The sequence below is a fragment of the Gymnoscopelus braueri genome (genome assembly GCF_963280865.1).
Source record: "Gymnoscopelus braueri genome assembly, chromosome: 3".
Lineage (NCBI taxonomy): Eukaryota > Metazoa > Chordata > Actinopteri > Myctophiformes > Myctophidae > Gymnoscopelus > Gymnoscopelus braueri.
In genome coordinates, this window is record NC_137612.1 from 18,740,134 (window position 1) to 18,756,000 (window position 15,867).

At 44.9% G+C, this 15,867-nt stretch overlaps 1 protein-coding gene across 8 annotated transcripts in view; it reads right to left on the reverse strand.

Annotated features, from left to right (window-relative positions):
* Positions 1-15,867, reverse strand: part of foxp1b (forkhead box P1b) — a 184,188-nt gene that overhangs the window by 150,523 nt on the left and 17,798 nt on the right. For all 8 annotated transcript variants that reach the window (XM_080420968.1, XM_080420967.1, XM_080420971.1 and 5 more), the window contains exon 2: positions 11,698-11,806. The gene's annotated coding sequence lies outside the window, so the exon portion shown is untranslated. The remainder of the gene's footprint in view (positions 1-11,697; positions 11,807-15,867) is intronic.

The window sequence follows — 15,867 nt, forward strand, 5'->3', positions numbered from 1 at the left end:
CTTCACACGTGCACAGCACAGACACGCAGCATGTCCAACCGCAGGAAAGTGTGTTATGATGCTATCGCTACAGGCAGGCTAAATAACAAACAAAAAGTGATGATTTATATTTTTTTTCTTTTTTTCTCTCTGAAAAAGTCCCCTTATGGCTTTCCTGTCATCAGTAGGAAGTCTAAGGATGCCGAGCTCTGTGCGGTTCAAGCGAAGAAAAATAACAAGTCAAAAACACAAACAATAGAAAGAAATAAAACCCTTGATGGAGTTTCAGCTGCCCTTTTGGACTCTCACCACAGTCAGTGTATTTCTAACCTTAAGCCCTATTTGAAAAGCTCAAAGATTGTAGATCTGCTGATATTTTTCAAATGTTTAGAATGCATTGCCATTTTCAGATTTGTATTTATTTGTTTATTTAATGTTACCTAGCCACCTTGGTTACCTACTGTACACCTACAGTATAATGAAATGCCAGGGTAAAAGTGGTTAAAAAAAGGATCACTCTCTACTAGATAAGTGTCTGGCTCACCAGAGAGGGGCACTCTCACAAATGGTTTCATCATCTCAGTTTCTCTCTCTCATTTGCACGGTGTCATGTTTGACCACTATCACTAGCATCATCGTGCATCTTCAACAGTAGATGCACGCCACTCTAACCAAGCCGCCTAGAATCAACCTTGACATTTTGCCTCCACCTTATTTGCGCACCAAAAGTAGCCGATCTGCAAGTTCACAACTCATCGCAGTGTTAGCTTGTAGATCGCCTATTTTTAGTGAGCGACCCGAACACACAACACAGCATTGTATATCAAGGCCTTTACAGTGTCTTAACCTTTGAGGCATCAAACAAAATAAAATGAACAATGTTAATATAAGTTTCAGAGACTCAGGGTTAAGTAAACACTCCAGGAGTCCATGGCTAGTGCTGTTTAGAGCACCGTCTCTATGGGATGATAGGGAAGGAGACTAGTGTACTGCAGCTGCTGTCTCCTCCACCTCTCCTGCTCTACCCTACGTCAATCTTCTCTCTTCTCACGAAAACTACAAATGATGGAGCGCGCTCTAAAGAAATAACTTTACACCTGTAAACGTGTGACGTGACAATAAAGATCACTCTGATTCTGTCCCCTGACTAGGCCTGCAGGCTACTAGGCTGCTCACAGTCAGTATAGAACAAAGACGGGCTAGAAACAGCCTGAGTGAGTCTACGCGCAAAGATAGAGGTAACTATTGTAATACCTCTGCAAAATGATAATCTTTGACAGTGTAATATCACCCAACAATAAATAAAGGGGAGCAAAAAAAAAAGACTGGGGAGAAAGAAGTATAAAAAGCGAGTGCGCGAGGCGGGAGAGAGAGAGAAGCTCCGCCGCCAGCGCAAAGTGAAAGCATAAATAAAGTGTGGCACATCTTTTACCTTCTTCAATTATCCGCCTTTTGACATGCAAGCTGAGCACAGTGTAATTAACATCTCAGGAGATAATGGGGTCGCTACTCACTGATCAATCTCACACATATATTATCTGCCTTTTACCAATCTAGCCTGCCGTTATTCTAGGAAGGGAAAATTCCACTACAGACATTTTTTTTGTGTGTGCCTTTTTAATAAAACTCTGGGGAATATGGTGTATGACTCATCCCATTGGCCTTATCATTCAAAACATCAATTAGGTTCAGACCCAGCTTACACTCAAGCAGAGTAAATGACAAATCCCATTTATTTTTCTTTATTTGTACCAAACCAAACATAATCAATTATCTAATATGAAAGCAGAACTGAAAGAGGATTTCAAACTGAGAGTTCATTCTAAAAGGATATTTTAGTGTAAGGCTGAGGGATAAGATGCAGCCTTTTCTCTGATGTGACAACAGTAGCAACATGAGTATGGTTAACACACCCAGGCCTATTCTACTGATCTAATCTGGAATTAACTGGACCGTTTTAACATAGAGAAAAGAGAATATTCATTAAACGAATCGGTAAAGAATCTTTTCATAAAGTCATTTCCTGACATAACTCAAATACACATCTGTTCAACTCCACTGCTTACAAACATAACAGAGTTAATAAAACACTCATGTTTAGTTGTCATATAAAACCCTTGCATGAAATGCACACATGAATTAGTTAGAAACTGCTCCAATCCAGGAAATCACTACCCAAACAAAGTCCAAAGTCAGGTGACGTAGTTCCAATAGGAGTTACTATTTTGGAGTTATAAACAATCTACTCCTGTGCGGCCTGCATGCTGCTTCCAGGCCCCATTTGCAGCTCTTCAAAATGCATTTCAAAATAACTTGGTGCATTCAGTTGTTACTAGTCATGGGAAATGGTGATCACTGTACCGGTATTTAGAGGATAAATGGGGGAAGGGTGAGGGGCTATAAGAGGGCAGAAATAGGTAAATACAGCAGAAGATTAGAGAAAATATCCCTCCTGAATAAGGGTGGGAAATTATGCACCGCTCCCATTATTGCTTACTCTAGCCAAGGTGGCTAGGCTACCCAAAAATAAGTGAGAAACAATGACCCAGGAATCCCCGTCCCCTGCGTTTACCGTTAACACAAAGTGTTCTCAAACTTTTTCATGTCAAGGACCCCCAAATCGTATTTGGCCGCGGACCCCCAGCTGAAAAGGTTTTGTACTGGGGACCTCTGGGGACCTCTAGAAGTAAAGATTTGGGTTAGATTTGTTTTAGCCTATATATATTCAAAGATTTGCACACATTTTCAAGATTTAAAAAAAATAGCAGATCTACAAGCTTGCATATCTGCTATTTTTGAATAGCCAAAGTATAAAATGATTGGTACCCCCCCCCCCCCCCCCCCAAAGACACCTGGGGGTCCCCGGACCCCATTCTGACCAAAGCCACCGACTTTGTCACAAGCCTTTTAGCTTTCCACAATGCAATATGCGATAATGTCTTGGCGGCGCACCTTTGCCCACTTTAAGGTAAGGCCCTGAGTTGCCAAGTACTCATCACGTCACCTGGTAGCTCACAACCACTTCCAAGAGCCACGGTGGCTGGCCTAGACCCCAGAATGTGTACAATAGGCACAGTGGGAGCTCTTTCATGTTATCTGACAGATATACCGTTGCACAAATCTCATGCCTGGCCCTGTGATTAACCCCTTCAATCCGGGAACACATCTCTGTCATTTTAGATTTCTTTGGCTATTCAAAAATAGCAGATATACAAGCTCGTAGCGCGGCTACGTGCTTGTAGATCTGCTATTTTAGAAAAATCTGTGCAAATCTATGAATATATGTTTTTAAAGGGAATATTTTTTACTCAAATCTTGGCTTCTGGGGGTCCCTGGAACAAAATATTTTCAGATGGGGGTCCGCGGCCAAATACATATAATTTTGGTGGTCCTTGACATGAAAAGGTTTGAGAACCACTGATATATCGCAACATACAAACTGTTAGGATTTAGAAGACATTTGATGATGCGTTCCCAGATTGAATGGATTAAGTTTGTTGTGGGTGTTTTTTTCGTTTTTGTTTTTTTAGTCTCTCCTCGGTCTCGTTTCTGACCCACAGCCAGCCATGTTCACATTATCTGGAGAAGCTGTGTAGTGTCCTCTGAAGGAACTCACTGGCACACAGCATGCAGACCAGATAGAAGGCAGAGGCGTGAGGGAAGCATATACACTTCAGCATAGCACCTCTGGATGGCTTCCTGGACAACAGTGATGAATGAGCACACTACAGGGAGCAACTCTAGTTCCTCTTTTGAGTGGCTGAACTGGCGCAAATACCGCATAACCGGGTCCCAAACGTGAACGCTCCCCGTTTCAGTTCACATCACTCACAGAGCCGTTAACAGCATCTCATGAGAAACGATGAAATGTTGATTCTCAAGACCAAAGAACGAGCGTAATACTTGCTCCATCTACGCAGAACGATAACTGCTACTTCTGCACTGTATCCAAACAATGAAGGACACTAACTACTGTACTGGGGAATTTTCCTCTGCAAAAAGAACATGTACAATTGAATCTAAATCATAATGGGGCAAAGAGATTATGTGAGATGATGCCCTTTTGACATCGTTACTGCAGGGCGTGTTGTGAGCTGTACTTTGCGCGTCACATTAACACAGCCCTGCCTGCCTATGAGGGGACTGTTTTACAGTTTAGGCCCTGGCTTTAACAGATGTGCGTTTTATGTGGCAGGTTCTCTGGGAGTTTAGATGCCGTTTGTCCACATAGATGAGGCCGTAAGGCAGGCTCATAAAACCTGCCTTTGAAACTTTGGAGCGGACTAGTGCCGACATGACGGCAAGAAAGAAAGCAGCCACAACCTTTTCACCATTCACATGCTCACAGCTCTCACCGTCATGACTAGAAAAACGTCTAGATTTAACGTGAAGGTGTGACATTGACATCGCCTATGTACTGTATGTGTGTTCTTGGGTGGTACAGTATGATGCAGTGTTGTTGCACACGCACACACACACACACACACACCTTTGAAACGAGCGGCTTACTGTAACAGGAATACGCCATTGTAGGGTGACGACAAAAGTAATTGCATGGCAACTACTGCGTACAGTGTAATTACTGGGATTTACACACCTCTAACACCCCCCTCCCCTCCTGCTTTACAAGGAGAAATTCCTGGCAGTGTAGGTGCGCACACACACACACACACACGCACGCACACACTCACTCTCTCTCTCTTACTTCTCCCAGCAAACCATCTCTCATTGTCTCATTTAGTCTCAGAACCCCAAGCAGGTACACACACGCATGCATGTGCACACTAAGCTTTTCATGACCACCCCACTTTTTTCTCCCCTCTTACACACAGACAACGTGTCCATATTTCATCTTTTCGTTTCATAAATAAAGGCCTTCATTCAAAGGCCTATATCAGCTTATGTCGGTCGGTGTCACACAAAAGTAGAAGAAAAACAATGCCGATCTACAAGCTCACGACACATCACGATGTGACGCAAGCTTTTTGAAAAAGTTCGCCTATGATGACATCAGGTTCAAAGTGGTTAAGTCTGTCTGTGGGCTCTATAAATATTCCAACAATGAAAAGTATTATCAAGAGCTTACGCATTGCTACATTGGATCCATTGAAACACAGATTATTTTTCCCATTTCCTGCAAAGTAACGTTAGGGTTTTGGACATACAAGGCTTCCACCCAACAGAGACGATAAAACAATCCGTGTCACAGGTTACAGTCTTAATACATCCCACCCCTTTTCTCTTTTTTCCCCTCTCCTGGTGACCTGTGCTGACCTTGAACCCAGCGCCTCCCGCAGGCCAGACAGGAAGGCGGTGCTGAGTGAGCTTCTCTGCTGGATCCCAGAAAGACTCTTACACAATAAATACCCCCCACCGTCACCACCTCTCACTCCTGTGGGGTGATCAAACCTGGGGGTGGGATTGTAGTGAGCAAGTGGAGAGTTTAGGGGGGGTGAAGGGTGGAAGGAGAGGGGAAAGTTGGAACGAGGAGGCTGTGTGTGTGTGTGTGTGTGTGTGGGGGGAGGTGGGTGGTGGTGAGGGGTAGAGGCACATCCTGCGTGAAACCGCATCCTGAACAAGCATCGCCGCGTCTCACTGTAAATAAATACCCTCTCTCCCTCTCTCTCTCTCTCTCTCTCCCTCTCTTCCAGCACGGCTTCCGTCAACTGTCACCGCCTTGGCTCCCCAATCACCTTCAAGTCCAAACAGGAAAGTGGAGGGAGGCCGCGGGGGAGGGGCAGGGGAGGGGCGGGGAGAGGCAGCAGATATGAGCTTTAATCTGCTGCTTGCTGCAGTTTAACAGCACTGGGGGCCGCGCACCGCTTCCTTATTCTTTCCCGCTTCGACCTGCCGCCCCGGACACAGAGCCCTTCCTGTCACCTTTCATTATTCGAGGGAGGGGGGAGGGGGGAGGGCGGGGGGGGGGGGGGGGGGGGGGACGCGCGCACAGCTGGGAAATCACCGTTAGGTGCTACGTGCACCGCCCTACAGCTTTATGGAGCATTGCACACTAGACACTGTGCAGAGAGACTCTCTCTACGGACAGACACTCTGTGGAGAGTCTTTTGTAGAGCACCGCTGCCTTGTTACTTGCTAATCCCCCCGTGCATTATCGCTGGAGATGCGGCTGAACAACAGAGCGTGACGGAGGTAACAACAGAGACATGGCAAAGCTTGGCCTTTCGCAAATTGCTTGCCAAGTCTCTCCCCGGAAAGGTGCAGGTGTGTGTGTTCTGTGTTATCGTTGCGTGTGTTGTGACATCATTATGTGAAGGAAAGAATGAATGCCCGTTTTGATGATTTCGCTGCGCTATTAAACCGACTCTGGACATTGCATAACAAAAATATGTTCAATCATGTGGTCCCCAGGATCTACATGGCTCAGCATGGCTCCCATGTGGATCTCAGACTTCATGTGGCTGGCTTGTGACATTAGTCATCTATGACATCTGTCGTCTATGACATTATCTATGATGTTTGACTCAAAATTTGGGCAAGTTTTCAGCCCGATCAGAGCCCCTGCGACTTTCATTATGAAATGGTAAAACAAAAAAGACAATTGGTTGATTGGCTGGCCTGTAACGATTGGTCAAAGGAGGTCCGTGCATGGTTAGTTCATATGTCTGTCACACATTAGTAATGTTTGTGTCTTGTGCCCCTGACGTTCTATCTAATCATCTGCCTAGTGGCTACTGTGAGACTATGGAACAATAATACATGCAAAGGCTTTGATAAATACATTAGAAGGAAGACTGATGTAGACCCCCTCCCTTGACCTGCCATGTCTTATTGCTGTCCTCCTCTGGCCCTTACTTCCGAGGGGTGAGAACATCCAGGCCCACTGTCCCTCTATGCACTGCTTACATCGTTTTATTACACGTGAATGAATCGAGCTGAAGATTGCATGCGGCTGCTGACTCCAGTCCATCACCGCTGAGCTTACAGCGTTGCCCACCGGACTCGAAAAAACATTCAGTTATTGATCTGCCAAGAGGGCTATGAACAGTATGCCACATCTACAGGCCTTCCATGCACCGCTCACCAGACAAAGTGCTCTTCTGTACTATAGGTTCAACAATGACTATATGATTTAAATGTTTACATGATTACATAAATTCTAGTATTTATGAACAATTTGTCTACCAAATGATTCGTATCTTATTCAGCCAAACAAGTCAGTCTTTTACTATTTTTATGCTGCATCAGTTATATCTTGGAAAAAACTCTACTATTATAATACTATTCACAAATACTAGTCCATACCTTGGGATGTGCACACCCCAACTACGTACAGACTACAGATCCTAAAGCTCATGGCAAAAAATGCGAAAGAAAATTTGGTCAAAGTGAAAAATCGGCTTTGTCAGTCACTGCATTTGCCAATGGTCAATGCCCATGTGCAATTTTAGACCGATTGGTCACTGAGGAGAATGACCTGAGGACGGGCGGACAGACGGACTGATAGACAGACAGACTGATAGACAGACAGACTGATAGACAGACAGACTGACAGACAGACAGACAGACAGACTGATAGACAGACAGACAGACAGACTGATAGACAGACAGACAGACAGACTGATAGACTGATAGACAGACAGACTGATAGACAGACAGACAGACTGATAGACAGACAGACAGACAGACAGACAGACAGACAGACAGACAGACAGACAGACAGACAGACAGACAGACAGACAGACAGACAGACAGACAGACAGACAGACAGAAAGGCAGAAAGGCAGACATAGTTTTGTTCAGTTTATAGTAGGATGTACTGGTCACTGGTGAAACTTGATTCACCAGTGACTGATTCAAGTTTCAGTTTATTGTTCAGATTAGACATTATAATGGCCAAACTATGATGACATACTGCGTGAAACAGCTGCAATGAAAGTGAAAATGCAAGAACAGAATAAAGAACATTAGACTAGTCACTAAGCTAAATTCATTCAACGCTTAGTTACACAGCATAAACACTGTAAAATAAAGATTTTGTTAAACCCGCATCTCACGGTGTAAAACACTTAATCTGGAGAAAAAAGGAGCGAGGTAAGCCATCATTATTTCCAGTCAGGTTGCTTAAGTTATACACTGCTCGCAAAACACATCAAAACAACACAGAACAAGTGACGCCTATATAAAGCCCAGAGATGTGATGCCATTTGTGCCTATAGCCTTGTGTTTTGACATCTCATCAGGAAACCACAGAGCAGAGAGATGAAGCCAGGTCACTGATATGATGGGTCTCTATCTCACTCACTTTCTTGGTAGAGATGGTAGCATTAAGTGAACGATATGCTGAGTTGCTGTTAAATTAGTGTTAAGCTGTGCTTAACTCTTTGCGTGTGAGTGTGAGTGTGAGTGTGAGTGTGTGTGTGTGTGTGTGTGTGTGTGTGTGTGTTAGAGCAAGGGAGAGCGTATTATATCATGAAGACCCCTGGTTCTTGTTCATTTCCTGTGTGAAGACAAAATAAGCACATAAAGGCCAAAATGTGCTCATCCCTGGCTTTCACCCACATCACAGCTCTTTTCTACTCAAGTGGCTGACCACAGATAATTATACAATTAAAACAATTTTCCGCATCTATCTGTCAGACTGATCTAATTTGCCATTAGAATGAAACTATAATAGGAAGCATCTCTCTCTCCCTAAGCAAAGCTCTCTCTCCTCTGTATAACACATCTAGACAAAGCCATCTGCAAAAACTGAGAGAGGAATAGGGTTGTATTCGTTTAGCAGGATGTTGGTGAATAAAGTAAGGCCAACCGCATTCATTACGACCCACAGGGTTGTGAGGAAATGGAGCCGTATGACTGTGGGCTCAAATTAACCCTTGATTGTGGAGATGCAAGGAAGGTTTTTGTTGTTGTTTTTAAAACAAGACTACCTTCTACCAGCATTGACATAAATTATGCATCGTGGCAAAGTACATTAACAGAATCTGAATGTCAAGCCCTAAAGATATGGTATCAATATGGGACATTTCCCCCTTACTTTCTTTTAAAAACAGGGTTCACCAACTTGCCAGGCAAAGTACCATCAGTGCTTTGATGTTATCATTGTTTAACCAATTAAGACCGGACCGAACGCATCTGTGTCATTTTAAGATTTCTTTGGCTATACCAAAATAGCAGATATACAAGCTAATAGCACGCTTGTAGATCTGCTATTTTTTTTGAAAAATCGTGAAAATGAGGGCAAATCTTTGAATACATATGCATATGTTTTAAAGCGAACATTTGTAACTAAAATATTTGCTTCTGGGGGGTCCCTGGAACAACATATTTTGAGATGGGGGTCCGCGGCCAAACACATATCATTTTGGGGGTCCTTGACATGAAAAAAGTTTGAGGACCACTGATATTATAGCAACATAAATATTTTTTTTTAAACTGGTGCCGCGCTATGAGCTTGTATATCTGCTATTTTTGAATAGCCGAAAGAAATCTAAAATGACACAGATAAGATGCGTTCACAGATTTAATGGGTTAATTGGGATGGGATCACGTCATTCTCTGTTCAATATAGCTACATCTTTCTCTCTTTGCCTGTCCTGCAGCCGAGTGGGTGCGTGAGAAAAAACAACTGGGCAGTTCCCTGCATCTCCCCCCCCCCCCCCCCACTCCTCCAGGACAGCAGACTGAGCCCTGCCCTTTCTGGGACACAGCCACAGAGGGCGCGTGAGGAGGGGGGATGCACAGAGGGAGAGAACGAGGGGAGGCACAGCCCGACACCTTGACCTGGAAATCCTGCCTCTCCGCCCTCTGCTGTGTGGATAAGGGACAAGGATAGGAACTGCTCTCCTCCACAAGTTCAAGGGAAACACGCGCCCCCCCCCCCGCCCTGTGTATCCAGCTCCGCCAGATCGAGCACAATAGCAGCGGAGGCTTTTTTATGTTTATGAGCTATCCTGATGGGGATACACATATCCATTAGAAATGAGCCAGCCCATGGAGGAGAAGGAGGAGGGAGAAGGCGTGTGTGTGTGTGTGTGTGTGTGTGTGTGTGTGTGTGTGTGTGTGTGTGTGTGTGTGTGTGTGTGTGTGTGTGTGTGTGCTGGGGGTCCAGTATTACCCATGAGCAAATGCACCATCAGCATAGAGGCAGAACTGCCTTTTATGGCAACAGATCACAGACTCAAGCCATTGGCCACAAAGACCACAAATGAGGCGTTAAGTGTAGTGGCAACGCAGCAGAGGAAGAGGAGCCCAGAGATATGACCCTCATCTCACCCGTGCATGGTTCTCCTGCCTGCCTGCCTGCCTGCCTTCCTGCCTCTCTCTCTCTCTCGCTCTCTTTTTCTCACTTTCTGTCTTTTTCTCACTTTCTCTTTCCGTCTTGGGTGAAACATCACCAAACCAACACTCCACCCCACGCCTCCTCCCCTCTTTCTTATTCCCATTTCATCAGTAAAACATAGCTTTAAAAAAAAAAAAAAAAAAAAGAAAACACAGGGGCCCCACAATGCACCACTGCAAAAATAACAACTGTCACCAACAGCGGAATTCATTAAAGCAATGTTAACGTCGTGGTCCTCTAATGTAATTTCTATAATTGAAATTTAATTCTTATACAATATTTGGGGAGATTTTTTAATTGACGTCTGCTGTAATTAATTGCTGGGGAGAGGCACCGGGGCGGCAAAGTGAAGTTAAAAAACGCAACCTGACACAGAGATTGGGGAGGGGGTAATGGTGGGGGTAATGGTGGGGGTAATGGTAGTGGGGGCCACTGGGAGGATTTCATCATCATGTACTCCCCCCCCCTTCCCTCTCCCCCTCACCCAGGGAGAGGAGAGGATGGGAGCAGGGAGGGGCTGGACTCTTCTTCACAGTCAGAGATTTAATTGCACACAGATTCCATTACCTCTGCACAAATGTCACGTTCTCTTCTGATCAGGGGGCAAGGCAGCCACTGGCAGCGTGGCTGGCAAGCAGCCAGCCACTATAGTGCAGAAAGTATTCAGCCAATCACTGCTCCCAGGGCAGACAGAGGTGAGGAGAGGGACGTTGGGACGGTACGGCATGCCAAGGATATTAAAAAAAAATAGATGTCACACCGAAGCAGCTGATGAGGCACCTTTCAGGTAGAGGGCAGCATGTCATATTGTTCATTGATTTTGGCCATGCGATAAGCTGTGTAATTATTTAGATTCGGCTTGCAAATTATAGTCAAGAAATAGTTGCATACTGATTATTGTGCCCGAGTTATTTGCTGTGATACGGTAGGCATACATTTCAGACAACACGCAAGATTCTATATTTTATGATGCAAATCCAGTATAGGGCGTGAACTTGTACATACCACTTACTGTTCATTATAGAATGAAAGGAATCAAAACTGTACAAAAGACATAATGTGTCACCACAGACTTCCTTTTCAGCTACCGTCATCAGCCTTGAGTTGCACTGAAGCTGCAGTACAGTTTGAGCACATTGGACCCCTTTGTAGATGAGGATCTTTGAGTATTCCTTTGCATTTTCTACTTTTGCCATACACACCCCGACGCTCATTGGTATGAATGGCTGAACAATCAAACTGATGAAAAGCACTTTGAGTAAATCTGTTGGGATTTACTTCAAGCTAATTAGGGCCAGATGCAAATGAGCCGAATGCGTTAGATCTCCCAGCATGCTGGCCTTTTGTCAGTCTACAGACAGATAGAGAACACACGTATGAAATGAGAAGGGCTATGGGGATGAACAGTCACATACCCTGATCACTGGTGTAGCACAGACTGGCATTCCATTCTTCCAATGACAATTCGGCTCACAGCGTTCGGGGGGGGGGCGGGACCATGGGAGTTTCACCGATGACACGCGTCTGAAAGAGAGGGGGCATGAAAGGGAAAGATAAGACTCGATTACAAACAGGAAGTGCAAAGGTGGGGAGAGTCCCTGCCCCTGGCCCACCAAACCCACATGTACAGAAATTCCGTAACAGCTGAGGGAAAGTGAACGTGATTGTCTTCGGCCACAATAATTTGGCACACATTGTGACGCACCGATTCCTGTTGACATCTCTTGGCCTAAATACATATCAGCATCAGCACATCCGCGTCGTCTCACGTGAAATAAAGATAGTTGCACATGATGACAGACAACAAGGTAAATATCACTGTTGCATAATCGCATGACGCCGACTAGAATGTCACAAACCGCACATCTCATTCCCATGTACTCTGCATGCTCACAATGACGCAGTGACCTACAAACACAATGTCTTCACTGAAAATCTACCAAGGACTAAAAGAACTAAACAACAAATGTTTGCAATTCTACATTGGTTTGTAAGTAATAAATGACCCGTGGCTCCAGAAAAAAAATCAGCAACCAAAAAAAACAATCCATTCCATTTTGTTTATTCAAAAACCTGGTGTGCAGCAACAACATGCTCATCTGTAGGCAGATAAACAAGTGGAAAGATGCTAATGACTTCCAGATATGCTCAGATCATGCAAATGAAGCAGCAGAATGAACAGTTTGGAGTTTTTCCTGTCATAGGAGGCATGGCTGTCTTGTGGTTAAGTATGTGTGTGTTTGCGTGTGTCATTTTTGCTCCTGTGATATAGGGCCTACAGTACGTCTGTACGACTTTGGCACATAATGTGGCTTTGTGTCTCCACTCGCAGGATGGGGCAGCAAACCAGCCCCCGTTAATTGACCCTCTCTATGAGAAAGCATGTGTCGAAAGACCAAAATCTATAACTCTGCCTCTGTAGGCCACGCAAAAACCAGACACAACAAACCGCAGGCCCGCCATCCCAACTCCTCATAATTCACCAGTGTGGAATTCAGCTAACCCCATTAGTACGGGCCGTTGTTTCCACAGCTCGTCTACATTCCTGGACCCGCCATCGGCCTCCGAGCAGCCCCAGATAAGACCCCTCTGATTACTCGCTTGCATGCCTGTCATTACTCCCAAAAAATATGTTGATCCCAACAGACAGCTTCGCCCCCGTGAATTTACGGCCGCACCATTGTGTCTCCTTTGTGCTCAGAAGGGGGCACTTGCTCAGAAAGGCCCCTCTCACTTTGAGACCCCTAACAGAAGGCACTTAGGTGGAAGTCACGGCCGTGTCTTGTCATGCACAATTTACAAGGCTGAGGCTTTAGAAACTACTTGATAAGATGATTCAAAAGACACTGGATTTATGTGCGGTGTCACAAAAGGGACACTGAAATACCACACAGTGACACACACTCAGGAGGGAGCTCTGCTTTGGAGTTTTTATTGCAAATAATTAGCAGGATTGATTTAAGCTGTGGTAAGATTTTAAGGCTATCTGCACATAAAAACACCAAACAACCAAATGCTAAAGTATCTGTGTTAATACCTTTTAACGGCAACCGATGTCTTGCATCTCTTTGCCTTTGTGGCCTGTTTCATGCCAGCTGCTCAACACACAAAAACCTCCAACTTCGCAAACATGTGGTTGCAATCCCCCTTTTCACACAAATTACAACCCATGTCAGGTTCAAAAGCAATGCCATAACCAGCCACTTTAAAAAAGAAAACACGTTCGTTAATTGCCACTTATTTGTACGTCGACTTTCCAGGCAATCTAAACGTGTCCACGTATCTGGCTGCCCCTCTTTGCCGACGCCTACGAATGAGTGACAGATGTCAGATCTACAGCCACGGGGTCTTAAATAGCACAATGGTCAGACCGTGGGGCCAACACCGTCAGTAAGGGTTGTGTGGGTGGGTTCAGTTCCCAATGGGACCTCCCATTCTAAAAATGTTTGCACAAGGCACTTCGAATTAAGGCATAAACCAAATGGCATGTGTTCCCGAAGTAATGTGATGTGCTGGACTGTACTGTAGTATAACCCCTGGTACAAACCACTCCAACTCCAACTGTCCACCTCAAGGGGAAGCCATATTAGGAACAGGAAACAATAACCAAAACAATTATTGCATTCTCTATAAAAAAAAAGATCTGTGAGATGGATCTGACGATGCGACACGTCCACTGTACTCGGACTGACTCACACCCGGAGAGACCAGGTAGGGGAGAGAGCGATCACGGCCACATTGGGGCCACTACTACGCTCTGTACCGGATCAATGGCTCGACCCATTAAAGTAACGCCACTCCCGGTACCTCATCTAATAAGGGCCAGCCTCTGGGAGATCGCCCCTCGCTGACCCACGCTGCTGGGGACAATTATAAGAGAGTGGTCTTTTTCAGTGCCGACGCCCACTTGACCCGGCAGCGCAAAGGCACCACGGAGATCCACATGATTTAAACTCCTCCCTAAGATGTGCTGACAAGGTTAGAGGGTCAATGCAGACATTAACAGGTCAGTGTGTGGCCCACTTGGGAACAATTACTCCCAGTCACAGCTAAGTGGACACTTGATTGAACACGACGGAGGCAGGACACACTTCCCACAGATAACAATCCCCAGAGCCATTTAGGATAAAAAGCCCTTGTGATACAGCCTTTATGGGCAGAATTCATCTTCCTTTTCCCTTTTAAAAGAATGTGAGAGTGTGATAGAGAGCCATTCTCTGGAGGAGATGAGTTCTCTTGCAGCATTACCATTTTCCAGCAATACCTAATAGCTGCTTATAACACTGGAACAATTACAAGGTGACTGGGAGAGAAAGCTAAACAATGGCAAGTGCTGAAGATTTCATTTTTCATTCCTGAATGACCAACAAAATAAATCTGTCTGTCCTCCTGCTGCTGCAGCCTTTTATGGAAATCTCCTATTTTCAATGTAACACGCATTCTTGTTCTTGCCGTGTTGAAAACAAAATAAGCATTGCAAAGAACAAAACAAAAGATTCATCTCAATAACCAACACAAGGACACACTCGAGAGCCATCAGGCACTGTGAAACCCAAGACAGACAGCAAGCAATATACATATTCACTCCTTCATTGAGCTATCATCTGTAATTACTGTAGATGTGCTACTGTTGCATTGTCTTTTCTTCTTTACTTTTACGGTCCAACCTTTAACCTACTGACAGTCTGACCCCCCCCTTCCCCCCCACCACAGTGACTAAAAACTTTGCTTGGAACATCTGGTACCTTATCCGCACAAAGTAACAAACACACTCCAGATATCCGTGGAGATTCATGTCACAACTAAACAACAAATAGTTTATGAATTTTTTTTTCATAACGTGTGGGCTCAGCTTCTAGTGTAAGGGGAAGAGGGAAAAAAAACGAAATACTAAACAGATGTTTGAGGCTAACTCTTGCAGATAAAACAAAATGCGCTAATGAGCGATCTCAATATAAAACGGTCACTCATCTCCTATAGTCTCTTCGTACGCGTATGTTGCTTATCGATCCACAAACACATTTCCCGCCCAATTTGCATAAGCTGTGTATTGTTTGCGGTGTTGCCCCCCCTCTTCCCTCTGTGCTTTGTTTATTTATTTCTGTGTTAGAAAATCAGTTCCACATTGTCCTCGCTGCGTAGCGGTGGCTGACGCCTGCAGCTGCTGGCTGTTAGTGGCTGGAGAGACGATACAGTTCACCACTTCTCCTGGAGCAGACAGACACACACTGAGCTGCACAGCTGCACATGATGAGACGGGGTGTAAAAAAGAATAGCAAGCTGAGAGGAGAGGAGAGGAGAGGAGGAGAGAATTTGTCTTCCATGGGTACTCTCCATAAATAGCTTCTTTTATATTTCTAAATATGAGGGTAAAGAAATCACTTCATCCAAGAGCTTGGTGGACATGTCCCATTACAGAGTGCTGCTCATCACTGATACCACCCCCCCCCCCCCCCCCCCCCCCCTTCTGTTTGGAGGAGGACACAGAGGAACCAGGAAGCAGTGTTAGCGCAAAAGGAAACGAGATGTAGCGAAGGGTTTCTCCCCTCTATCTCTCTCTCCCACCCTCCTCATTAACTGGGCTC